The sequence below is a fragment of the Oncorhynchus masou genome, chromosome 19 (genome assembly GCF_036934945.1).
Source record: "Oncorhynchus masou masou isolate Uvic2021 chromosome 19, UVic_Omas_1.1, whole genome shotgun sequence".
In the NCBI taxonomy this organism is placed as follows: domain Eukaryota; kingdom Metazoa; phylum Chordata; class Actinopteri; order Salmoniformes; family Salmonidae; genus Oncorhynchus; species Oncorhynchus masou.
In genome coordinates this window covers 35,228,044-35,254,920 of record NC_088230.1, presented here as the reverse complement: position 1 = coordinate 35,254,920, position 26,877 = coordinate 35,228,044, and the positions used below count along the sequence as shown (strand labels likewise).

At 45.3% G+C, this 26,877-nt stretch overlaps 1 pseudogene; it reads right to left on the bottom strand.

Annotated features, from left to right (window-relative positions):
- The window catches only part of LOC135506227 (ryanodine receptor 3-like), a 250,423-nt pseudogene that overhangs the window by 15,556 nt on the left and 207,990 nt on the right, over positions 1-26,877 (bottom strand).

The following is a 26,877-nucleotide window of genomic DNA, read 5'->3' as shown; positions in this document are numbered from 1 at the left end:
AAAGTATTATCAATTAAAATCAAACTCTTATTTAAAATAACAAACTGTCAAGATGCGAGCAACCGAGCACAGGATTTGAATTTATGTTTTAAATACACTTTAAATCAAGTTTATTTTAACATGCCCTTCATGTTACATAGCTGAAGTAAACATACACAGACAGAGATAAATAAATGTATAGACGACTCACTCTGCTTTCTCTGGTTCGGACTCTTTAGCTTCTTTAACAGCCTTCTACATGAGACAGACAACAGATGATTAGAGAGGTCAGTCTTCTACATGAGACAGACAACAGAATGTTAGAGAGGATCAGTCTTCTACATGAGACAACAGAATGTTAGAGAGGATCAGTCTTCCTCATGAGACAGACAACAGAAGGTCAGAGAGGATCAGTCTTCTACATGAGACAGACAACAGAAGGATAGAGAGGATCAGTCTTCCTCATGAGACAGACAACAGATGATTAGAGAGGATCAGTCTTCTACATGAGACAGACAACAGAATGTTAGAGACAGACAACAGAATGTTAGAGAGGATCAGTCTTCTACATGAGACAACAGAATGTTAGAGAGGTTCAGTCTTCTACATGAGACAGACAACAGAAGGATAGAGAGGTTTCAGTCTTCTACATGAGACAGACAACAGAAGGATAGAGAGGATCAGTCTTCTACATGAGACAGACAACAGAAGGATAGAGAGGATCAGTCTTCTACATGAGACAGACAACAGAAGGATAGAGAGGATCAGTCTTCTACATGAGACAGACAACAGAAGGATAGAGGTTCAGTCTTCTACGTGAGACAGACAACAGAAGGATAGAGAGGTTTCAGTCTTCTACGTGAGACAGACAACAGAAGGATAGAGGTTCAGTCTTCTACATGAGACAGACAACAGAAGGATAGAGGATCAGTCTTCTACATGAGACAGACAACAGAAGGATAGAGAGGATCAGTCTTCTACATGAGACAGACAACAGAAGGATAGAGAGGATCAGTCTTCTACATGAGACAGACAACAGAAGGATAGAGAGGATCAGTCTTCTACATGAGACAGACAACAGACAACAGAAGTCTTCTACATGAGACAGACAACAGAAGGATAGAGGTTCAGTCTTCTACATGACACAGACAACAGAAGGATAGAGAGGATCAGTCTTCTACGTGAGACAGACAACAGATGATTAGAGAGGATCCGTCTTCTACATGAGACAGACAACAGAAGGATAGAGGTTCAGTCTTCCACATGAGACAGTCAACAGAAGGATAGAGGTATAATTATCGTGACATCACCCATGTGAAACACGCCCTACTGAGAAATAGTAGGCTATACACAAGCCATCGTAAATCAACATTGTATATGATATCTTCCGGTTGTCTAAAGTGTTATAAGCTGCACAAACCATTGTATTTAATTTCTTATTTTTTTACACTAAGGTTTAACAGATCTACATTGCTCACCTTCTTCTCCACAGTGGCGGTGGTCTCAGGAGTCTCAGAGACGTCTCCCAGTCCAGGATCAACGTGTTTTAACCCTTCCCCTTTCTTTGGTGTGGGATTAATCATCTGCATTAAGATGTCCTGCTCTGCCTTGTCTGACGGTTTAATGGCCTGGTCTGTCGCGCCCGACACAGAATCACCAACCTCGACCTTCTCCATCTCCAACACATCGCCGTGGATACCAAACTGGGTGGGGTCGGGCATGTTACCCAAGATGTCTGTCACCTTCATGTTCTTGGCTCCTTCAAATCAAATCAAACTTTATTTAAAGTGCATTTAAAAACATTGCAACACACTTAGCCAAAAAACAATAATGTGAAAGAGAAAAAATAAACGAAATAGGAAATACTAATTCAAAGAAGATAAAAAAAAGATCCCACCTTCGACGAGCCCGCCTCCGAACATGGACGACCAGATGAGGTGGAAGAATCCGAAGATGAGGCTGTAGATTCCCTTGAAGAACCCTGTGAAGAGCATCCAGAAGAAGGAGAAGAACCCAACGGTCATCTCCTTCAAGCTCAGCTTCTTGGTCTTCTTGAACTGCTTCTTGAGGATCTTGAAGGTCAGCATCTGTCTGAAGTTGGAGATCTTCTTCTTGGCGGAGATGCAGGCCATGGTGAAAGCCGAGGAAGCCTCCAGCTCGCTATTCTCCTCTTCCTCTGCAAGCTCTTCTAACAAGTTGTGCACCTCCTCCTCTTCCTCTTCCTGGCGCTCCACCACGTCGGGCTCCGAGATCTGAGACGCCAGCTGCATCTCAAAGATGGTGTCTTCGCAGAAGTTCACAAACATCTCCATCTTCTCGCTTTCTCCCCCCTCGTTGACCACATCAAAGATGAACTGTCTCTTGGACTCTTTGACCTGTGGCTTCTCCCATTGTGTACGACTGGACTCGCTGATCTCAAAATAGACCCTCTCGATGCGCTTCCCTCCGCCCATGATCTCGATGCGGCCCAGGTACGGTTCGAAGTAGTTCAGCACGCTCTCAGCTGGTTCCAGGAAGGTGGCCAGACGGGGGTCGTGAGGCATGTGCTCAGAGAGGTTGGTGAGCAGCACGGCTACGTTGAAGCCAATGTCTTTGGCCGGCTCGTGGAACCGCTCCACAAACTCCTCGTAGTTGAACATGTCGTTTTCGTCGGCCTCGGTGCAGGAGAGGAGGAACTCAATCTCCGACTGGGTGTACTGCTTCTGGTTCTCCATGGACTTCTGGAAATCTTTTTTGGAGATGACCCCCTTGTTCTCGGGGTCGTACTCCCTGAAGTTGTCAGAGGTGGTCAGGTCCTTGATCTTGAGGAACATGTCGAAGAACTTGAGGATCATCTCTACGTTGCTGGAGGACTCCACCAGAGTGTCCACCATCTGCTTTCCAATCGTTCCATTCACCACGTTGCCTGGGAGACACCATGTAAGACTGGGAATCAATGTCATGTCATGTTTACATTCTTACTTACTTGAATTTACATTCTTACTTCCTTTAATTTACATTCTTACTTACTTTAATTTACATTCTTACTTTACTTTAATTTACATTCTTACTTTACTTTACATTCTTACTTACTTGAATTTACATTCTTACTTGAATTTACATTCTTACTTTACAATCTTACTTAATTTACTTTACATTCTTACTTACTTTAATTTACATTCTTACTTTAATTTACATTCTTACTTTACTTTACATTCTTACTTGAATTTACATTCTTACTTGAATTTACATTCTTACTTTACAATCTTACTTAATTTACTTTACATTCTTACTTACTTTAATTTACATTCTTACTTACTTTAATTTACATTCTTACTTTACTTTACATTCTTACTTTACATTCTTACTTTACATTCTTACTTTACATTCTAACTTACTTTACATTCTAACTTACTTTACATTCTAACTTACTTTACATTCTAACTTACTTTACATTCTAACTTACTTTACATTCTAACTTACTTTACATTCTTACTTTACATTCTAACTTACTTGAATTTACATTCTTACTTGAATTTACATTCTTACTTACTTTACATTCTTACTTTACTTTACATTCTTACTTTACTTTTCATTCAAACTTACTTTACATTCTTACTTTACTTTACATTCTAACTTACTTGCATTTACATTCTTACTTGAATTTACATTCTTACTTACTTTAATTTACATTCTTACATTAATTTACATTCTTACTCACTTTACTTTACATTCTTACTTACTTTAATTTACATTATTACTTTAATTTACATTCTTACTTTACAATCTTACTTAATTTACTTTACATTCTTACTTTAATTTACATTATTACTTTCATTTACATTCTTACTCACCTTACATTCTTACTTACTTTAATTTACATTCTTATTTTACTTTACATTCTTACTTTAATTTACATTCTTACTCACTTTACTTAAACTTACTCTTACTTTCTTCCTTGTTCATATTCACACATTCTTACTTTACTGTACATTCTTACTTACTTTAATTTACATTCTTACTTTACTTTACATTCGAACTTACTTTACATTCCTACTTTACATTCTAACTTACTTTACATTCTAACTTACTTTACATTCTAACTTACTTTACATTCTTACTTTACTTTACATTCTTACTTTACTTTACATTCTAACTTACTTGAATTTACATTCTTACTCACTTTACATTCTTACTTACTTTAATTTACATTCTTATTTTACTTTACATTCTTACTTTAATTTACATTCTTACTCACTTTACTTACAAACTTACTCTTACTTTCTTCCTTGTTCATATTCACACATTCTTACTTTACTGTACATTCTTACTTACTTTACTGTACATTCTTACTTTACTTTACATTCCTACTTTACATTCTAACTTAAGTTACATTCTTACTTTACTTTACATTCGAACTTACTTTACATTCTAACTTACTTTACATTCTAGCTTACTTTACATTCTTACTTTACTTTACATTCTAACTTACTTGAATTTACATTCTTACTTGAATTTACATTCTTACTTACTTTACTTTACATTCTTACTTTACTTTACATTCTAACTTACTTTACATTCTTACTTTACTTTTCATTCAAACTTACTTTACATTCTTACTTTACTTTACATTCTAACTTTTACATTCTTACATTAATTTACATTCTTACTTACTTTACTTTACATTCTTACTTTACTTTACATTCTAACTTACTTTACATTCTTACTTTACTTTACATTCAAACTTACTTTACATTCTAACTTACTTTACATTCTTACTTTACTTTACATTCTAACTTACTTGAATTTACATTCTTACTTACTTTACATTCTTACTTACTTTAATTTACATTCTACTTACTTTACATTCTTACTTACTTTACATTCGAACTTACTTTACATTCTAACTTACTTTACATTCTTACTTTACTTTACATTCTAACTTACTTGAATTTACATTCTTACTTACTTTACTTTACATTCTTACTTTACTTTACATTCTTACTCACTTTACTTACAAACTTACTCTTACTTTCTTCCTTGTTCATATTCACACAATCAAATCAAATTGTATTGGTCACATACACATGGTTAGCAATACACACAAATCCAATTTCACAACCTATACCCAATAAACACAAATCCAATTTCACAACCTATACCCAATACACACAAATCCAATTTCACAACCTATACCCAATACACACAAATCCAATTTCACACAAATCCAATTTCATAACCTATACCCAATACACACAAATCTAAGTAAATGAATGGGGTTAAGAATAGAACTTGTATTATGTGGATACCTACAGAATGCACCATTACTGCTATGTGTAAATTATTGACTATATGGTGTAAATATATACGTTCAAACAAATGCTTGTGTGGTGACCGTAACCTACAACGTCTAAAGTCCTATTTGAGTAAATCTGTAGTAGGTTCTTACCCTCAAGCAGTGACAGCATCATCACCACCATGTCCTGCTGAAGGTCCATCAACTCCTTGAGCAGCTCAATCTGACACGAGTCCTAAAGGAGCACCGGCCGTCAGAAGAACTCCATTAACACTGTATTACGATTCATTTATTAGTATGAATTACTATTTATTCATTTGTATTTATTAGTACTTAATAATAAAATAAATAAATCATAATACAATGTATTTATAAAGCATTTTTCAATCTCAATAATGTGTACAATATAAAGTTGGCATGCATAAAAAATACGCAACCAAAACAAAATCATTCAACACAGATTAATTTCAAATCGAATGTTAGAGGGATTTTACAGGCCTAATCTAGGAAGACAGCATCCGCATTCCTCTGGACGACAGAACGAAAAGCTAAATCTACTATTGAGCGCAACTATTACTACAAGCCAGAATAAACTAGGATATATATTAGACAAGAGTTTTTTTTACAACAGACCATTTCACTGAGACGTGGACAGTTCTAAACAGTGTCACAATGGTCAGACAGTTCTAAACAGTGTCACAATGGTCAGACAGTTCTAAACAGTGTCACAATGGTCAGACAGTTCTAAACAGTGTCACAATGGTCAGACAGTTCTAAACAGTGTCACAATGGTCAGACAGTTCTAAACAGTGTCACAATGGTCAGACAGTTCTAAACAGTGTCACAATGGTCAGACAGTTCTAAACAGTGTCACAATGGTCAGACAGTTCTAAACAGTGTCACAATGGTCAGACAGTTCTAAACAGTGTCACAATGGTCAGACAGTTCTAAACAGTGTCACAATGGTCAGACAGTTCTAAACAGTGTCACAATGGTCAGACAGTTCTAAACAGTGTCACAATTGTCAGAGAACAGTAGTCAAAGACAGTAGACGAGTGGTGGTTAAACCGCTTTACATTGTAATGTCCGTAAATGGTTGACTGTGTAACTGTGTTCATGGTTATTGGGGTAAAGCTCCTGCTGAAACGCCCCTTTTATTGCAGGATATAGGCATTAATACATACAGTTTTTAAACGTTAATACAAATGTAAACCTTAATTTACCAGATATGTAAACCTTAACAACCTTTACCAGACAAGTTGAGTGAGAACATATTCTCATTCACAGCAATGAACTGGGGAAAAATAGCTTTACATCTAATGACCTGCTTATTGATGTTGAGGATGTTTGGTGCGGTCCTGTGTGGGTGAATCCTATACTCTTTGAGGCTATTTAAGTGTAGTAGTAAGTAAGCCTTGAGCTGTTTCTGTAGTGAGAGGCAGCTTGATGTACAAGTACATCCCCTGAATAGTCTATTGAAATGTGAGTGATTTTCAAAAGTTCAGTGAGTGATTGGAGAGGCGATGGAGACGACAGTGAGCGTTGACTGACAGGAAGCAGAGGGACACTGCTGCCTATAGATAGACACTGACTGCAACTCCAGGACAGCAGGGTAGCTCGCAGGACACTGGACTGGGCCAGTAGTTTACTGTTTTATTTTACTCACTTTACTGGAATGGTTGGTGCAGCACTGAGGACACCTAGTTACCTGGGACAGCTTCATCTGCATGTTGGCAAATACATGCAGGAATCCCACCACTGCATCCCACAGTCTGCTGTGAGCCAGACTCTGCTGGTTCCCAATACATGGCCCCTGGGACAGGCAGATGGGGAGAGAGGAAGGGGTGAGAGGGAGGGAGGGAGGAAGGAGGGAGGAGGAAGGAGGGAGGGAGAGAGAGAGAGGAAGGAGGGAGGGAGGGAGGGAGGGAGGGAGGGAGGGAGGGAAGAAGAGAGGAAGGGGGGTGGAGGGAGGGATGGAGGGAGGGAGGGAGGGATGGAGGGAAGAAGAGCGGAAGGAGGGAGGATGGAGGGAGGGAGGGAAGAAGAGAGGAAGGGTGAGGGAGGGAGGGAAGAAGAGAGGAAGGGTGAGGAGGGAGGGAGGGAGGGGGAAGAAGAGAGGAAGGGGGAGGATGGAGGGAGGGAAGAAGAGAGGAAGGGGGAAAGGGAAGGAAGAAGACAATAATCAAATACAAAAAGGACACAAAAATAGAGTGAATATTTATAAAGATCACACCAATAAAAAACATCAGTAAGTATCATAAAATAAAGAAATATCATGTTTGAGACGAAAGAGTGAATATCGGCTAAATCTAGAAACCCAATAAAAACACAAGGGGACAGGTCTTACCTGGATGTACTCAGTGAGTGAGTTGAAGATCTGCTTCGCGACAGCTAAGGCTTTGGAGAAATTGACCTGCCCTGCCTCGTCGATAATGTCTTTCCCAGAATAATACCAGTAGAAGTCACTGATAGATTCCTACAGAGAAGGATTTTACTATGTCAATGTGTTGGTGAAAACATGTCACATTCTCCTTTTTAGTGAGTGGTAGTGTGTGTGTGTGTGTGTGTGTGTGTGTGTGTGTGTGTGTGTGTGTGTGTGTGTGTGTGTGTGTGTGTGTGTGTGTGTGTGTGTTTGTGGTTTAGGGAGACAAAATACCTGAATGTGTGTGTTTGTGGTTTAGGGAGACAAAATAGCTGAATGTGTGTGTGTGTTTGTGGTTTAGGGAGACAAAATACCTGAACGTGTGTGTGTGAGTGTGTGGTTTAGGGAGACAAAATACCTGAATGTGTGTTTGTGGTTTAGGGAGACAAAATAGCTGAATGTGTGTGTGTGAGTGTGTATCACCTGAAGGCGTAGCAGGTAGTCCACTGTGCTGATGATAATGTTGACTGTCAACGTGTTTCCTGTTTGTGTTCTCAGGAAGTTTTGGAAATCTGTGAAGAACAAATTTAGCTTTTGGGATAATGTGGTTAATTGGATAATTGTGATAATGTGTAGTGTAGGAGCCTGGTTGTGAGCAACCTATCATGAGTTATGGTTAAGTTAGCTAACATGGAAATGGTACTTTCAAAACGTAACAACTGGTCCAAATTGATACCCCCCCCCCAAAAAAAATAACAACAATCACATTTTTTTAATAGCCATTTTTACAAGTTCTCACCCCCATTGTGCCCCTCACAGAGCAGTTGCAAAAACCGGAAGAGATCTTTGGTGAAGTCATCATTCGTCAGAACTTTGGAACCTTGGGGAGGGGACAGAAGTAGGTGAAGACTGCTCTCCAAAACAACAAGAAAAACAATGGCCGAATCCTACCTTGAGATCCGCGAGCAACTAGAGTTTACATGATATAGGCGAAAGTCTGAGTTAGGCTCGTGGATGTCAAGTTGGGATCGTGCCCTTGCTCACTCGGCACCCATCACTCTTCGACAGGCACGTGGCAAAGCACAGATACAGAGGCTGTGTTGTTCACTAAAACCTTTGGACACGTTCAGAAGTCCAGGGACTTCAGATAACAGCTGCATCCAAAGTGCTCATTTTTGAAAAAATGCTCTGAAATGAATTACAATTGAAATGAATATGGTGAAACACCAGGACATTTCAGGAAGCTGGGGAATAGCCAGATAACTTTCACATATACCTATAGTCTTAGAACAAGACAACACATGGTAGGGAATGTTTTTTGTTTTTAAGAATCAGAACAGAAAGGTGGAACACTAGAATTAGAATCAGAACAGAAAGGTGGAACACTAGAATTAGAATCAGCAAGGGATTCCATTCCATAGTACTTGACAAATGTGGGAAGAACTGAATTCAATTTCTAAAGCAGCAGATATCATCCATGTGAAAGTTAAACATGAAACCAGCTTTGTGAAATAGGCCCCAAGTCCAAAGCACATCAATGCTTTGGTTCAGCTGTGGACAAGTCTATAAATCATAGGTTAAACCTTTGGAAAAAATATTGATAGCCTTTATAGGAGTATCATTAGTAGAATATAGATTAGTGATGTAGAATAACATAAAGAAAAGCTAAGAATTACCACTATTAACAGGAGTTAACAAAGTAAACCTTTAGTTTTATGTCTCCATTCAACACATGCATATGTATGAATGGACCTCCCTGCAGACCAAAGCAATAGATTAATGCTTCCAGGTCATGTGGGGGTCAAATGAGGCAGGGAGGTGAAGATGAGAGAGAAGGACTACAATATGGTGACGGAATTCAAGATGTTAGCATGGCGCTTGGGAGCATCTGAATTGTCTATTTACCCCGCTCACTGCCGACTGCCATCGATGAGTTTTAATGAGAGGAGAGGACAAACAAACGAACAAAGCAGATGTAAGCAAGTGAAGACATTGAATTTCAAAAAGGAGAACAAAAAGAAAATATAAAAACCTCATTAAAGGTGAGGAGACAGGAGCATCCTGTTAAAGGGAAGGTTGTTAACCTCATTATAGGTGAGGAGACAAGGGCATCCTGTTAAAGGGAAGGTTTTTAACCTCATTATAGGTGAGGAGACAAGGGCATCCTGTTAAAGGGAAGGTTTTTAACCTCATTATAGGTGAGGAGACAAGGGCATCCTGTTAAAGGGAAGGTTTTTAACCTCATTATAGGTGAGGAGAGACAAGGGCATCCTGGGCATCCTGTTAAAGGGAAGGTCCTGTTAAAGGGAAGGTTTTTTTTTAACCTCATTATAGGTGAGGAGACAAGGGCATCCTGTTAAAGGGAAGGTTTTTAACCTCATTATAGGTGAGGAGACAAGGGCATCCTGTTAAAGGGAAGGTTTTTAACCTCATTATAGGTGAGGAGACAAGGGCATCCTGTTAAAGGGAAGGTTTTTAACCTCATTATAGGTGAGGAGACAGGAGCATCCTGTTAAAGGGAAGGTTTTTAACCTCATTATAGGTGAGGAGACAGGTTAAAGCATCCTCCTGTTAAAGGGAAGGTTTTTAACCTCATTATAGGTGAGGAGACAAGGGCATCCTGTTAAAGGGAAGGTTTTTAACCTCATTATAGGTGAGGAGACAAGGGCATCCTGTTAAAGGGAAGGTTGTTAACCTCATTATAGGTGAGGAGACAAGGGCATCCTGTTAAAGGGAAGGTTTTTAACCTCATTATAGGTGAGGAGACAGGAGCATCCTGTTAAAGGGAAGGTTTTTAACCTCAACCATCCTGTTAAAGGGAAGGTTTTTAACCTCATTATAGGTGAGGAGACAAGGGCATCCTGTTAAAGGGAAGGTTTTTCAACCTCATTATAGGTGAGGAGACATTATAGGTGAGCATCCTGTTAAAGGGAAGGTTTTTAACCTCATTATAGGTGAGGAGACAGGAGCATCCCTCATTAAAGGTGAGGAGACAGGAGCATCCTGTTAAAGGGAAGGTTTTTAACCTCATTATAGGTGAGGAGACAGGAGCATCCTGTTAAAGGGAAGGTTTTTAACCTCATTATAGGTGAGGAGACAAGGGCATCCTGTTAAAGGGAAGGTTTTTAACCTCATTAAAGGTGAGGAGACAGGAGCATCCTGTTAAAGGGAACCTCATTATAGGTGAGGAGACAGGAGCATCCTGTTAAAGGGAAGGTTTTTAACCTCATTATAGGTGAGGAGACAGGAGCATCCTGTTAAAGGGAAGGTTTTTAACCTCATTATAGGTGAGGAGACAAGGGCATCCTGTTAAAGGGAAGGTTTTTAACCTCATTATAGGTGAGGAGACAAGGGCATCCTGTTAAAGGGAAGGTTTTTAACCTCATTATAGGTGAGGAGACAAGGGCATCCTGTTAAAGGGAAGGTTTTTAAGGATTGATGTTAATTAGCGTGGAATTAGTACATAGGGTGTTATTGTCGTTAACCTTTCAGTACTGAAGGATGTGTGAGGGGAAAGTGTGTGTGCATTAGGTGTGTGTGTGTGTGTGCATTAGGTGTGTGGGGGGAGGTGTGTGTGTGTGTGTGGGGGGAGGTGTGTGTGTGTGCATTAGGTGGGTGGGGGGAGGTGTGTGTGTGTGCATTAGGTGTGTGGGGGGGAGGTGTGTGTGTGTGTGTGCATTAGGTGTGTGGGGGGAGGTGTGTGTGTGTGTGTGCATTAGGTGTGTGTGTGTGCATTAGGTGTGTGGGGGAGGTGTGTGTGTATTGGGTATGATGGGGAGGTGTGTGTGTGTATTCGGTGTGATGGGGAAGTATGTGTGTGTATTCGGTGTGTGTGTATTCGGTGTGATGGGGAGGTGTGTGTCATGGCCAGTGTCATGGTCCAGCATTAGGTCATGGTCCAGCATTAGGTCAGTGTCATGGTCCAGCATTAGGTCATGGTCCAGCATTAGGTCAGTGTCATGGTCCAGCATTATGTCATGATCCAGCATTAGGTCATGGTCCAGCATTAGGTCAGTGTCATGGTCCAGCATTAGGTCATGGTCCAGCATTAGGTCAGTGTCATGGTCCAGCATTAGGTCATGGTCCAGCATTAGGTCATGGTCCAGCATTAGGTCATGGTCCAGCATTAGGCCAGTGTCATGGTCAAGCATTAGGTCATGGTCCAGCATTAGGTCAGTGTCATGGTCCAGCATTAGGTCAGTGTCATGGTCCAGCATTAGGTCATGGTCCAGCATTAGGTCAGTGTCATGGTCTAGCATTACGTCATGAACCAGCATTAGGTCAGTGTCATGGTCCAGCATTAGGTCATGGTCCAGCATTAGGCCAGTGTCATGGTCCAGCATTAGGTCAGTGTCATGGTCCAGCATTAGGTCATGGTCCAGCATTAGGTCATGGTCCAGCATTAGGTCATGGTCCAGCATTAGGTCATGGTCCAGCATTAGGCCAGTGTCATGGTCCAGCATTAGGTCATGGTCCAGCATTAGGCCAGTGTCATGGTCCAGCATTAGGTCATGGTCCAGCATTAGGTCATGGTCCAGCATTAGGTCATGGTCCAGCATTAAGCCATATGGAAGGAGGTTGGCTTCTTGCTGAGCAGTGAGTGAAAGGTGTGTGTTGATCCCTAATGTTCTAGATTCTCTGAGTCAAGACAACAGCTAACATGGTCCAGCATTACTGAGTCAAGACAACAGCTAACATAGCAGACATCTCTTGGACCTATTTCTGAGAAAACTAAATAAGCTGAACTCGAACACTGAAAACATGGCACTACCTAGACTAGGCTTGGGGACAACTAATGAAAGGAACGGTGTGATTTTTGTTCTCTTAACAGTTTTCTGAGTAAAGACACTCCGAAGTGTCAAACAGCAACCAAGATAGCGAGACAGCTCACCTACGGCTAAAGGGGAAAAAGGAAGCTACACTCAAACGTTGAACTACTTATTAAAGGTTGGGGTCGTTGCATCAGCTGGCCATCCTGTCGCTAAACTTACTGGATCCTTCATCTGTCACCATCCCCAGACCTTCCGCTTTGTTCTGTCTCTCAAAGGCATTCAAGTCCAGGACACTGTGGAGGGTATGGAGATAAGGTACATTGTCAAAGAGAAACGCATCAGAACAGGGATCATTAATAACATTGACATAAACAGTGGTGATAGGACTATGAAGGTCAATGTATTATTGTCATTTGGGTATAACCAACATGCTTATCAATAAATTACGATACATTGATTTATCAGAAGTTGATCAGAAGGCTATCATCATTCCCCAGGCAGTTCTGAGACGAGGTCTGTACTCTGGGTTAGTTGGGTGGCGTAGTCACAGTTACCTGCAGGACTGCATGAGGCCTGACAAACTCTTGAAAAAGCCTGCGTCTCTTTTCTCTTTCAGGTAATCCAGCATTTTCTGCCAAAAACAATGGAATGTAAAACTCACGTTTTCATGCACAGAAAGTCTTGGCAAGACGTGATGATGGAATATATCTGTGGTAATGATGTGTCAAACATACACAGTAATACACTTGTAATAATGTGACGTAGACTAACCTGCTGGACCAGCACGTTGCCTCCGTTGAGGATGGAGATGCCCAGTTTGAGGGTACAGGTCACCATAGGACCTAGTCGACCTGGGGACAGAGAGCAGAACACAATTGTTAATTCGAAGGCCATTTGGCTTCATCTATACTGCAGCTAAAAGACGGCGATCAACACCTTTACTGGCGCTGATCATCTGTAGCACCATCTCAGCAGCCCCGCGGGCGTGTAGTCTGGCCTGCTGGTACAAGATCTTCTGCTTCTCCATTTCCTTTTCCTGTGGGCCCAAACACACACACATTGATTCAAAAACGGCGAAACATTCTTAAAATCGATCTATCATCCTGAGGGGAGAAATACGTCATCTGCAGAGGAGATGCCTGTGTGATGTAAAACACTTCACATCGTAAAAAAAAAACTAAAACAATAAATGTTTTGAGGATTTTTACGCTGTGAGGATTGTTTTATTTTTTATAGATTTTTTTTTATTGAATATCCAAAACATACAATATACTTGCAGTGAAGCTGCTCAACAACTACACCACACCAGTCATCCAGCAGACTCCCATTCAGAGCGACACACAGAAGCATCCAGGGTCAATGCCCTGCTCAAAGGCAAGTCGACAGATCTCCCACATTGCCAAAAATGGAGACCCAAACCCTCCAATATCCCCCCACAGTTTCTCAAGAGCTGTCCCTCAACCATTTGAGACCCCTCCCACAACCATCCGAGACCCCTCCCTCAACCATCCGAGACCCCTCCCTCAATGAGAGTGTGTGTATATGAATATGTACAAACACCTGCACGGCATCAGCCTCAGGCAAACCGCCATTAGCTTTAAAAACACTGCCCCTCAGTGTCATTCAAACATACTTTTTATTATGTTTTATTTTGACTTCATGTTTTTATACATTTATCATTTGACCATCATTCTATCCCCCGCCCAGCAACTCCACTCCCACTTGTCTCCAATTCCATTACCTCAGCCCATCCCATCTATCTCTACTGGTCACCCTCAGCCCATCCCATCTATCTCTACTGGTCACCCTCAGCCCATCCCATCTATCTCTACTGGTCACCCTCAGCCCATCCCATCTATCTCTACTGGTCACCCTCAGCCCATCCCATCTATCTCTACTGGTCACCCTCAGCCCATCCCATCTATCTCTACTGGTCACCCTCAGCCCATCCCATCTATCTCTACTGGTCACCCTCAGCCCATCCCATCTATCTCTACTGGTCACCCTCAGCCCATCCCATCTATCTCTACTGGTCACCCTCAGCCCATCCCATCTATCTCTACTGGTCACCCTCAGCCCATCCCATCTATCTCTACTGGTCACCCTCAGCCCATCCCATCTATCTCTACTGGTCACCCTCAGCCCATCCCATCTATCTCTACTGGTCACCCTCAGCCCATCCCATCGATCTCTACTGGTCACCCTCAGCTCATCCCATCTATCTCTACTGCTCACCCTCAGCTCATCCCGTCTATCTCTACTGGTCACCCTCAGCTCATCCCATCTATCTCTACTGGTCACCCTCAGCCCATCCCATCCATCTCTACTGGTCACCCTCAGCCCATCCCATCCATCTCTACTGCTCACCCTCAGCCCATCCCATCCATCTCTACTGGTCACCCTCAGCCCATCCCATCTATCTCTCCTGGTCACCCTCAGCTCATCCCATCTATCTCTACTGGTCACCCTCAGCCCATCCCATCCATCTCTACTGCTCACCCTCAGCCCATCCCATCTATCTCTACTGGTCACCATCAGACCATCCCATCTATCTCTACTGGTCACCCTCAGCCCATCCCATCTATCTCTACTGGTCACCCTCAGCCCATCCCATCTATCTCTACTGGTCACCCTCAGCTCATCCCATCTATCTCTACTGGTCACCTTCAGCTCATCCCATCTATCTCTACTGGTCACCCTCAGCCCATCCCATCTATCTCTACTGGTCACCCTCAGCCCATCCCATCTATCTCTACTGGTCACCCTCAGCCCATCCCATCTATCTCTACTGGTCACCCTCAGCCCATCCCATCTATCTCTACTGGTCACCCTCAGCTCATCCCATCTATCTCTACTGGTCACCCTCAGCTCATCCCATCTATCTCTACTGGTCACCCTCAGCCCATCCCATCTATCTCTACTGGTCACCCTCAGCTCATCCCATCTATCTCTACTGGTCACCCTCAGCTCATCCCATCTATCTCTACTGGTCACCCTCAGCCCATCCCATCTATCTCTACTGGTCACCCTCAGCCCATCCCATCTATCTCTACTGGTCACCCTCAGCCCATCCCATCTATCTCTACTGGTCACCCTCAGCCCATCCCATCTATCTCTACTGGTCACCCTCAGCCCATCCCATCTATCTCTACTGGTCACCCTCACCCTCAGCCCATCCCATCTATCTCTACTGGTCACCCTCAGCTCATCCCATCTATCTCTACTGGTCACCCTCAGCTCATCCCATCTATCTCTACTGGTCACCCTCAGCTCATCCCATCTATCTCTACTGGTCACCCTCAGCTCATCCCATCTATCTCTACTGGTCACCCTCAGCTCATCCCATCTATCTCTACTGGTCACCCTCAGCCCATCCCATCTATCTCTACTGGTCACCCTCACCCTCAGCCCATCCCATCTATCTCTACTGGTCACCCTCAGCCCATCCCATCTATCTCTACTGGTCACCCTCACCCTCAGCCCATCCCATCTATCTCTACTGGTCACCCTCAGCCCATCCCATCTATCTCTACTGGTCACCCTCAGCTCATCCCATCTATCTCTACTGGTCACCCTCAGCTCATCCCATCTATCTCTACTGGTCACCCTCAGCCCATCCCATCTATCTCTACTGGTCACCCTCAGCTCATCCCATCTATCTCTACTGGTCACCCTCAGCTCATCCCATCTATCTCTACTGGTCACCCTCAGCCCATCCCATCTATCTCTACTGGTCACCCTCAGCCCATCCCATCTATCTCTACTGGTCACCCTCAGCCCATCCCATCTATCTCTACTGGTCACCCTCACCCTCAGCCCATCCCATCTATCTCTACTGGTCACCCTCAGCTCATCCCATCTATCTCTACTGGTCACCCTCAGCTCATCCCATCTATCTCTACTGGTCACCCTCAGCTCATCCCATCTATCTCTACTGGTCACCCTCAGCTCATCCCATCTATCTCTACTGGTCACCCTCAGCCCATCCCATCTATCTCTACTGGTCACCCTCACCCTCAGCCCATCCCATCTATCTCTACTGGTCACCCTCAGCTCATCCCATCTATCTCTACTGGTCACCCTCAGCTCATCCCATCTATCTCTACTGGTCACCCTCAGCTCATCCCATCTATCTCTACTGGTCACCCTCAGCTCATCCCATCTATCTCTACTGGTCACCCTCAGCCCATCCCATCTATCTCTACTGGTCACCCTCAGCCCATCCCATCTATCTCTACTGGTCACCCTCAGCCCATCCCATCTATCTCTACTGGTCACCCTCACCCTCAGCCCATCCCATCTATCTCTACTGGTCACCCTCAGCTCATCCCATCTATCTCTACTGGTCACCCTCAGCTCATCCCATCTATCTCTACTGGTCACCCTCAGCTCATCCCATCTATCTCTACTGGTCACCCTCAGCTCATCCCATCTATCTCTACTGGTCACCCTCTTTTCAGCCTATAGCCACAGGCTATTAAGGTAATCTCAGCATTTTCTGCCCATCCCATCTATCTCTACTGGTCACCCTCACCCTCAGCCCATCCCATCTATCTCTACTGGTCACCCTCAGCTCATCCCATCTATCTCTACTGGTCACCCTCAGCTCATCCCATCTATCTCTACTGGTCACCCTCAGCTCATCCCATCTATCTCTACTGGTCACCCTCAGCTCATCCCATCTATCTCTACTGGTCACCCTCAGCCCATCCCATCTATCTCTACTGGTCACCCTCAGCCCATCCCATCTATCTCTACTGGTCACCCTCAGCCCATCCCATCTATCTCTACTGGTCACCCTCAGCCCATCCCATCTATCTCTACTGGTCACCCTCAGCCCATCCCATCTATCTCTACTGGTCACCCTCAGCCCATCCCATCTATCTCTACTGGTCACCCTCAGCCCATCCCATCTATCTCTACTGGTCACCCTCAGCCCATCCCATCTATCTCTACTGGTCACCCTCAGCCCATCCCATCTATCTCTACTGGTCACCCTCAGCCCATCCCATCGATCTCTACTGGTCACCCTCAGCTCATCCCATCTATCTCTACTGCTCACCCTCAGCTCATCCCGTCTATCTCTACTGGTCACCCTCAGCTCATCCCATCTATCTCTACTGGTCACCCTCAGCCCATCCCATCTATCTCTACTGGTCACCCTCAGCCCATCCCATCCATCTCTACTGCTCACCCTCAGCCCATCCCATCCATCTCTACTGGTCACCCTCAGCCCATCCCATCTATCTCTCCTGGTCACCCTCAGCTCATCCCATCTATCTCTACTGGTCACCCTCAGCCCATCCCATCTATCTCTCCTGGTCACCCTCAGCCCATCCCATCTATCTCTACTGGTCACCCTCAGCCCATCCCATCCATCTCTACTGCTCACCCTCAGCCCATCCCATCCATCTCTACTGGTCACCCTCAGCCCATCCCATCTATCTCTCCTGGTCACCCTCAGCTCATCCCATCTATCTCTACTGGTCACCCTCAGCTCATCCCATCTATCTCTACTGGTCACCCTCAGCCCATCCCATCTATCTCTACTGGTCACCTTCAGCCCATCCCATCTATCTCTACTGGTCACCCTCAGCCCATCCCATCTATCTCTACTGGTCACCCTCAGCCCATCCCATCTATCTCTACTGGTCACCCTCAGCCCATCCCATCTCATCTATCTCTACTGGTCACCCTCAGCCCATCCCATCTATCTCTACTGGTCACCCTCAGCTCATCCCATCTATCTCTACTGGTCACCCTCAGCTCATCCCATCTATCTCTACTGGTCACCCTCAGCCCATCCCATCTATCTCTACTGGTCACCCTCAGCTCATCCCATCTATCTCTACTGGTCACCCTCAGCTCATCCCATCTATCTCTACTGGTCACCCTCAGCCCATCCCATCTATCTCTACTGGTCACCCTCAGCCCATCCCATCTATCTCTACTGGTCACCCTCAGCCCATCCCATCTATCTCTCCTGGTCACCCTCAGCCCATCCCATCTATCTCTACTGGTCACCCTCAGCCCATCCCATCTATCTCTACTGGTCACCCTCACCCTCAGCCCATCCCATCTATCTCTACTGGTCACCCTCAGCTCATCCCATCTATCTCTACTGGTCACCCTCAGCTCATCCCATCTATCTCTACTGGTCACCCTCAGCTCATCCCATCTATCTCTACTGGTCACCCTCAGCCCATCCCATCTATCTCTACTGGTCACCCTCAGCCCATCCCATCTATCTCTACTGGTCACCCTCAGCCCATCCCATCTATCTCTACTGGTCACCCTCAGCCCATCCCATCTATCTCTACTGGTCACCCTCAGCCCATCCCATCTATCTCTCCTGGTCACCCTCAGCCCATCCCATCTATCTCTACTGGTCACCCTCAGCCCATCCCATCTATCTCTACTGGTCACCCTCAGCCCATCCCATCTATCTCTCCTGGTCACCCTCAGCCCATCCCGTCTATCTCTACTGGTCACCCTCAGCCCATCCCGTCTATCTCTACTGGTCACCCTCAGCCCATCCCATCTATCTCTCCTGGTCACCCTCAGCCCATCCCATCTATCTCTACTGGTCACCCTCAGCCCATCCCATCTATCTCTCCTGGTCACCCTCAGCCCATCCCATCTATCTCTACTGGTCACCCTCAGCTCATCCCATCTATCTCTACTGCTCACCCTCAGCCCATCCCATCTATCTCTACTGGTCACCCTCAGCTCATCCCATCTATCTCTACTGGTCACCCTCAGCCCATCCCATCTATCTCTACTGGTCACCCTCAGCTCATCCCATCTATCTCTACTGGTCACCCTCAGCTCATCCCATCTATCTCTACTGGTCACCCTCAGCTCATCCCATCTATCTCTACTGGTCACCCTCAGCTCATCCCATCTATCTCTACTGGTCACCCTCAGCTCATCCCATCTATCTCTACTGGTCACCCTCAGCTCATCCCATCTATCTCTACTGGTCACCCTCAGCTCATCCCATCTATCTCTACTGGTCACCCTCAGCTCATCCCATCTATCTCTACTGGTCACCCTCAGCTCATCCCATCTATCTCTACTGGTCACCCTCAGGCCATCCCATCTATCTCTACTGGTCACCCTCAGCCCATCCCATCTATCTCTACTGGTCACCCTCAGCCCATCCCATCTATCTCTACTGGTCACCCTCAGCCCATCCCATCTATCTCTACTGGTCACCCTCAGCTCATCCCATCTATCTCTACTGGTCACCCTCAGCTCATCCCATCTATCTCTACTGGTCACCCTCAGCTCATCCCATCTATCTCTACTGGTCACCCTCAGCTCATCCCATCTATCTCTACTGGTCACCCTTAGCCCATCCCATCTATCTCTACTGGTCACCCTCAGCCCATCCCATCTATCTCTACTGGTCACCCTCAGCCCATCCCATCTATCTCTACTGGTCACCCTCAGCTCATCCCATCTATCTCTACTGGTCACCCTCAGCCCATCCCATCTATCTCTACTGGTCACCCTCAGCTCATCCCATCTATCTCTACTGGTCACCCTCAGCCCATCCCATCTATCTCTACTGGTCACCCTCAGCCCATCCCATCTATCTCTACTGGTCACCCTCAGCCCATCCCATCTATCTCTACTGGTCACCCTCAGCCCATCCCATCTATCTCTACTGGTCACCCTCAGCCCATCCCATCTATCTCTACTGGTCACCCTCAGCCCATCCCATCTATCTCTACTGGTCACCCTCAGCCCATCCCATCTATCTCTACTGGTCACCCTCAGCCCATCCCATCTATCTCTACTGGTCACCCTCAGCCCATCCCATCTATCTCTACTGCTCACCCTCAGCCCATCCCATCCATCTCTACTGGTCACCCTCAGCCCATCCCATCTATCTCTCCTGGTCACCCTCAGCTCATCCCATCTATCTCTCCTGGTCACCCTCAGCTCATCCCATCTATCTCTACTGGTCACCCTCAGCCCATCCCATCTATCTCTACTGGTCACCCTCAGCCCATCCCATCTATCTCTACTGGTCACCCTCAGCCCATCCCATCTATCTCTACTGGTCACCCTCAGCCCATCCCGTCTATCTCTACTGGTCACCCTCAGCCCATCCCGTCTATCTCTACTGGTCACCCTCAGCCCATCCCATCTATCTCTACTGGTCACCCTCTGCCCATCCCATCTATCTCTCCTGGTCACCCTCAGCCATTCCCATCTATCTCTACTGGTCACCCTCAGCCCATCCCGTCTATCTCTACTGGTCACCCTCAGCCCATCCCATCTATCTCTCCTGGCCACCCTCTTCGGATTTCTAGGCAACATATATCTTTCAACTATGCTGTGATGTTTAATGTACAAGTTCAATCTATCTTATGAAAGAGACCTTGCATTACTGTAGAAACGGCTTCACTACAGTACAAATGTATCCCGTGCAATATGTTATTATTCCCCAATGTCCCTATTCTGATATCTTCCCCTTGGTTGTTGTAAACATATATAAACATGTAGACAAAGACATAGAATAGATAGACAAATATCCACTTCATAGTGTTCAGATACTTTTTACAGTTCCCATACTTTCTTTTTTTCGTAACCTGAAGTCCCTGTATAATTTAGTACAGCCATGGTGTTATGGAGTGGTTTCAGAATAGCTGTCCATCTATAAAGAGTTTGCCCACAATGAGAAAGGCACGCTTACCATTCTCCCTTTGTTGTCTTTGTACCGGATACAGTCTCTTGCGACGTTCTTTTATCTCCTGTGGAAATTGGTCCCTTTAACCTCCCTTCCCCTGCTTCTGATCAGCTCCTGTTGTTGGTAGTGTTCAAATTTTGTGATGATTGGTCGGGGACCCTTGGTCTTGTCGCTCCGAGCTCCAAGTCTGTTTACTCAGTGGAAAGCCACCTTGTTTACAGTCTAGAGGTAGTTTCAAGGTGGATTGCATGAATTCTCTGATCGCGCCCTCTGGATTATTGGATGCGCCCTCAGGAATATATGAGATGAAAATGAGATTTTCCCGCATGCTACGACTTTGTATGTCTAGTAGCGACTCCCTCATCACCCTGTTTTCCCTGAGTAGACAATCCATGTTGGAATCGTGGATTTTTACCTTGGCTGTTAGTGCCTTGTTTTCTCCTTGGAGCTTGATAATTACACTCTGGCTGAACTCCAAAGTCCCCCTCAGTCCTGCTACCTCCTCCCACAACCTTTCCAGTGTTGCATGGATTCCTGCCAGAGCACTAGCCTCTGCTTCAACGGTAAGTAAATCGTCCGTGTGTGTAGATTAATCTGTCTTTCTTTTTTTTGTCGGGGTAGTTATTTTTTGAGGTAGCCGGATCTTTCCACGACGGAGTTTGTTGTTCCTCCATAGCGTAAAGCTGTTGGTACTCGTCGATTTCCCTCAGGATCTCCTTAGTATCCAGGTTGCCTCTTTACTGCTAGTTGTTTACAAACGTTTTTAACAATGCGTCTTTCCCACGACGGTGACCTGTGTTTCCGTAGTACAGCCACCAAGCACTGTTGATTGTTCCCAGCCAAACTAAACAGTTAGCTAGCTACTAAGAAACCGTCCAATACACTTTTAAGACAACAAACTTTCCAAGACAACAAACCCGAGCTCTCCTTCGTTCCGCGTTCAACGAGAAGTGACCTGTAAGGTAGGCTAGGCCTAGCCTAAGATGTACTGTTAAGGAGTGTAGGTGAGCCTCACGTGTGAGGATTCTTTACATGGCTGAAGTTTCGGTGAGCATGTCTACAGTGACGATGCTTGTCTTTCTTAGGCGACACAGTAAACATGTCAAGCTATCAGTTGTATGGAGGAGTCAGATATCTATCCAGCCTATAGCCACAGGCGATTAAAGGGATCTCAGACGTTAAGCCTGGTGGTTAGTGAAGTGGAATAAAGGCAGACAGATTCAAACCTCAAATGTCTTCTCTTTCCCCTCTTCCTCCTCTTCCTCCTCTTCATCCTCTGCACAACTCTGAGGAGATAGACATGGTAAGGACATGTTAAGAGTTATGACAATGTTCTATTAATTAACTGTATATAAACCCAGTCAGGTTATGAAACCATCTGTTTACACTGGCAGCCCAAAGATGATATTTTGCCACCGATTTGCCTTTTGACCAATCAGATCAGATCTTTTGCCAATAATTGGGCAAAATATCAGAATTGGGCTGCCAATGTAAACGCAGCCAAAGTGTGCTCAAATTCTCAGTTGCGTTACAGTACCTTTGCCATCATGTCTGCATATGCAATATACAGCGGATCTTCTTCCAAGAAACTGTTGAGAATAACATATTATCCAATCATTATCATGTCTTGTATCAAGTCAGTAGAGATAAATAACACAAATAAGTTAAGATCACACAATTATTATCTATTTAAGTAAGATCGGTCGGATAAAACACTTGTTCACTAGGTTGATTAATTGATCTCTCCTACCTTCTCTCTGTCAGGGCGTTGTGGCTGAAGTGAAGGATAAGCTGATGAAGAGGGTCTGGCTTAATCTCAACCTCCTCCTCTTCCTCCTCCTCCACGATCTTCATCGGGGTTTTCTACACAGACGACCCACAAGAGACAGGGGTTATCTATGTTCTGAACCTGTCCTTTCCACTAGAGACTACACCCTGCTGGCTAAAGACAGGGGTTATCTCTGTTCTTTACCTGTCCTTTCCACTAGAGACTACACCCTGCTGGCTAAAGACAGGGGTCATCTCTGTTCTGAACCTGGCCTTTCCACTAGAGACTACACCCTGCTGGCTAAAGACAGGGGTCATCTCTGTTCTTTACCTGACCTTTCCACTAGAGACTACACCCTGCTGGCTAAAGACAGGGGTTATCTATGTTCTGAACCTGGCCTTTCCACTAGAGACTACACCCTGCTGGCTAAAGACAGGGGATATCTCTGTTCTAAACCTGACCTTTCCACTAGGGACTACACCCTGCTGACTAAAGACAGGGGTTATCTATGTTCTGAACCTGTCCTTTCCACTAGAGACTACACCCTGCTGGCTAAAGACAGGGGTTATCTATGTTCTGAACCTGGCCTTTCCACTAGAGACTACACCCTGCTGGCTAAAGACAGGGGTCATCTCTGTTCTGAACCTGGCCTTTCCACTAGAGACTACACCCTGCTGGCTAAAGACAGGGGTTATCTATGTTCTGAACCTGGCCTTTCCACTAGAGACTACACCCTGCTGGCTAAAGACAGGGGTTATCTCTGTTCTGAACCTGGCCTTTCCACTAGAGACTACACCCTGCTGGCTAAAGACAGGGGTTAACGCTGTTCTAAACCTGGCCTTTCCACTAGAGACTACACCCTGCTGGCTAAAGACAGGGGTTATCTCTGTTCTGAACCTGGCCTTTCCACTAGAGACTACACCCTGCTGGCTAAAGACAGGGGTTCTCTCTGTTCTGAACCTGGCCTTTCCACTAGAGACTACACCCTGCTGGCTAAAGACAGGGGTCATCTCTGTTCTGAACCTGGCCTTTCCACTAGAGACTACACCCTGCTGGCTAAAGACAGGGGTTATATATGTTCTGAACCTGGCCTTTCCACTAGAGACTACACCCTGCTGGCTAAAGACAGGGGTTCTCTCTGTTCTGAACCTGGCCTTTCCACTAGAGACTACACCCTGCTGGCTAAAGACAGGGGTTATCTCTGTTCTGAACCTGACCTTTCCACTAGAGACTACACCCTGCTGACTAAAGACAGGGGTTATCTCTGTTCTGAACCTGGCCTTTCCACTAGAGACTACACCCTGCTGGCTAAAGACAGGGGTCATCTCTGTTCTGAACCTGGCCTTTCCACTAGAGACTACACCCTGCTGGCTAAAGACAGGGGTTATCTCTGTTCTGAACCTGGCCTTTCCACTAGAGACTACACCCTGCTGGCTAAAGACAGGGTTCTCTCTGTTCTGAACCTGGCCTTTCCACTAGAGACTACACCCTGCTGGCTAAAGACAGGGGTTATCTATGTTCTGAACCTGGCCTTTCCACTAGAGACTACACCCTGCTGGCTAAAGACAGGGGTTATCTATGTTCTGAACCTGGCCTTTCCACTAGAGACTACACCCTGCTGGCTAAAGACAGGGGTTAACGTTGTTCTTAACCTGACCTTTCCACTAGAGACTACACCCTGCTGGCTAAAGACAGGGGTTAACGTTGTTCTTAACCTGGCCTTTCCACTAGAGACTACACCCTGCTGGCTAAAGACAGGGGTTATCTCTGTTCTGAACCTGGCCTTTCCACTAGAGACTACACCCTGCTGGCTAAAGACAGGGGTTATCTCTGTTCTGAACCTGGCCTTTCCACTAGACACTACACCCTGCTGGCTAAAGACAGGGGTCATCTCTGTTCTGAACCTGGCCTTTCCACTAGAGACTACACCCTGCTGGCTAAAGACAGGGGTCATCTCTGTTCTGAACCTGACCTTTCCACTAGAGACTACACCCTGCTGGCTAAAGACAGGGGTTATCTCTGTTCTGAACCTGGCCTTTCCACTAGAGACTACACCCTGCTGGCTAAAGACAGGGGTTATCTCTGTTCTGAACCTGGCCTTTCCACTAGAGACTACACCCTGCTGGCTAAAGACAGGGGTTATCTCTGTTCTGAACCTGGCCTTTCCACTAGAGACTACACCCTGCTGGCTAAAGACAGGGGTTATCTCTGTTCTGAACCTGGCCTTTCCACTAGAGACTACACCCTGCTGGCTAAAGACAGGGGTTATATATGTTCTGAACCTGACCTTTCCACTAGAGACTACACCCTGCTGGCTAAAGACAGGGGTTATATATGTTCTGAACCTGGCCTTTCCACTAGAGACTACACCCTGCTGGCTAAAGACAGGGGTTATCTCTGTTCTGAACCTGGCCTTTCCACTAGAGACTACACCCTGCTGGCTAAAGACAGGGGTTATCTCTGTTCTGAACCTGGCCTTTCCACTAGAGACTACACCCTGCTGGCTAAAGACAGGGGTTATCTCTGTTCTGAACCTGGCCTTTCCACTAGAGACTACACCCTGCTGGCTAAAGACAGGGGTTATCTATGTTCTGAACCTGTCCTTTCCACTAGAGACTACACCCTGCTGGCTAAAGACAGGGGTTATATATGTTCTGAACCTGGCCTTTCCACTAGAGACTACACCCTGCTGGCTAAAGACAGGGGTTATATATGTTCTGAACCTGACCTTTCCACTAGAGACTACACCCTGCTGGCTAAAGACAGGGGTTATCTCTGTTCTGAACCTGGCCTTTCCACTAGAGACTACACCCTGCTGACTAAAGACAGGGGTTATCTATGTTCTGAACCTGGCCTTTCCACTAGAGACTACACCCTGCTGGCTAAAGACAGGGGTTATATATGTTCTGAACCTGGCCTTTCCACTAGAGACTACACCCTGCTGGCTAAAGACAGGGGTTATCTCTGTTCTGAACCTGACCTTTCCACTAGAGACTACACCCTGCTGACTAAAGACAGGGGTTATCTCTGTTCTTTACCTGACCTTTCCACTAGAGACTACACCCTGCTGACTAAAGACAGGGGTTATCTCTGTTCTTTACCTGACCTTTCCACTAGAGACTACACCCTGCTGACTAAAGACAGGGGTTATCTCAGTTCTTTACCTGACCTTTCCACTAGAGACTACACCCTGCTGGCTAAAGACAGGGGTTAACGTTGTTCTGAACCTGACCTTTCCACTAGAGACTACACCCTGCTGGCTAAAGACAGGGGTTATCTCTGTTCTGAACCTGACCTTTCCACTAGAGACTACACCCTGCTGGCTAAAGACAGGGGTTATCTCTGTTCTGAACCTGACCTTTCCACTAGAGACTACACCCTGCTGGCTAAAGACAGGGGTTATCTCTGTTCTGAACCTGGCCTTTCCACTAGAGACTACACCCTGCTGGCTAAAGACAGGGGTTATATATGTTCTGAACCTGGCCTTTCCACTAGAGACTACACCCTGCTGGCTAAAGACAGGGGTTATCTCTGTTCTGAACCTGGCCTTTCCACTAGAGACTACACCCTGCTGGCTAAAGACAGGGGTTATCTCTGTTCTGAACCTGGCCTTTCCACTAGAGACTACACCCTGCTGGCTAAAGACAGGGGATATCTCTGTTCTGAACCTGGCCTTTCCACTAGAGACTACACCCTGCTGGCTAAAGACAGGGGTTATATATGTTCTGAACCTGGCCTTTCCACTAGAGACTACACCCTGCTGGCTAAAGACAGGGGTTATCTCTGTTCTGAACCTGACCTTTCCACTAGAGACTACACCCTGCTGGCTAAAGACAGGGGTTATATATGTTCTGAACCTGGCCTTTCCACTAGAGACTACACCTTGCTGGCTAAAGACAGGGGTTATATATGTTCTGAACCTGGCCTTTCCACTAGAGACTACACCCTGCTGACTAAAGACAGGGGTTATATATGTTCTGAACCTGGCCTTTCCACTAGAGACTACACCCTGCTGACTAA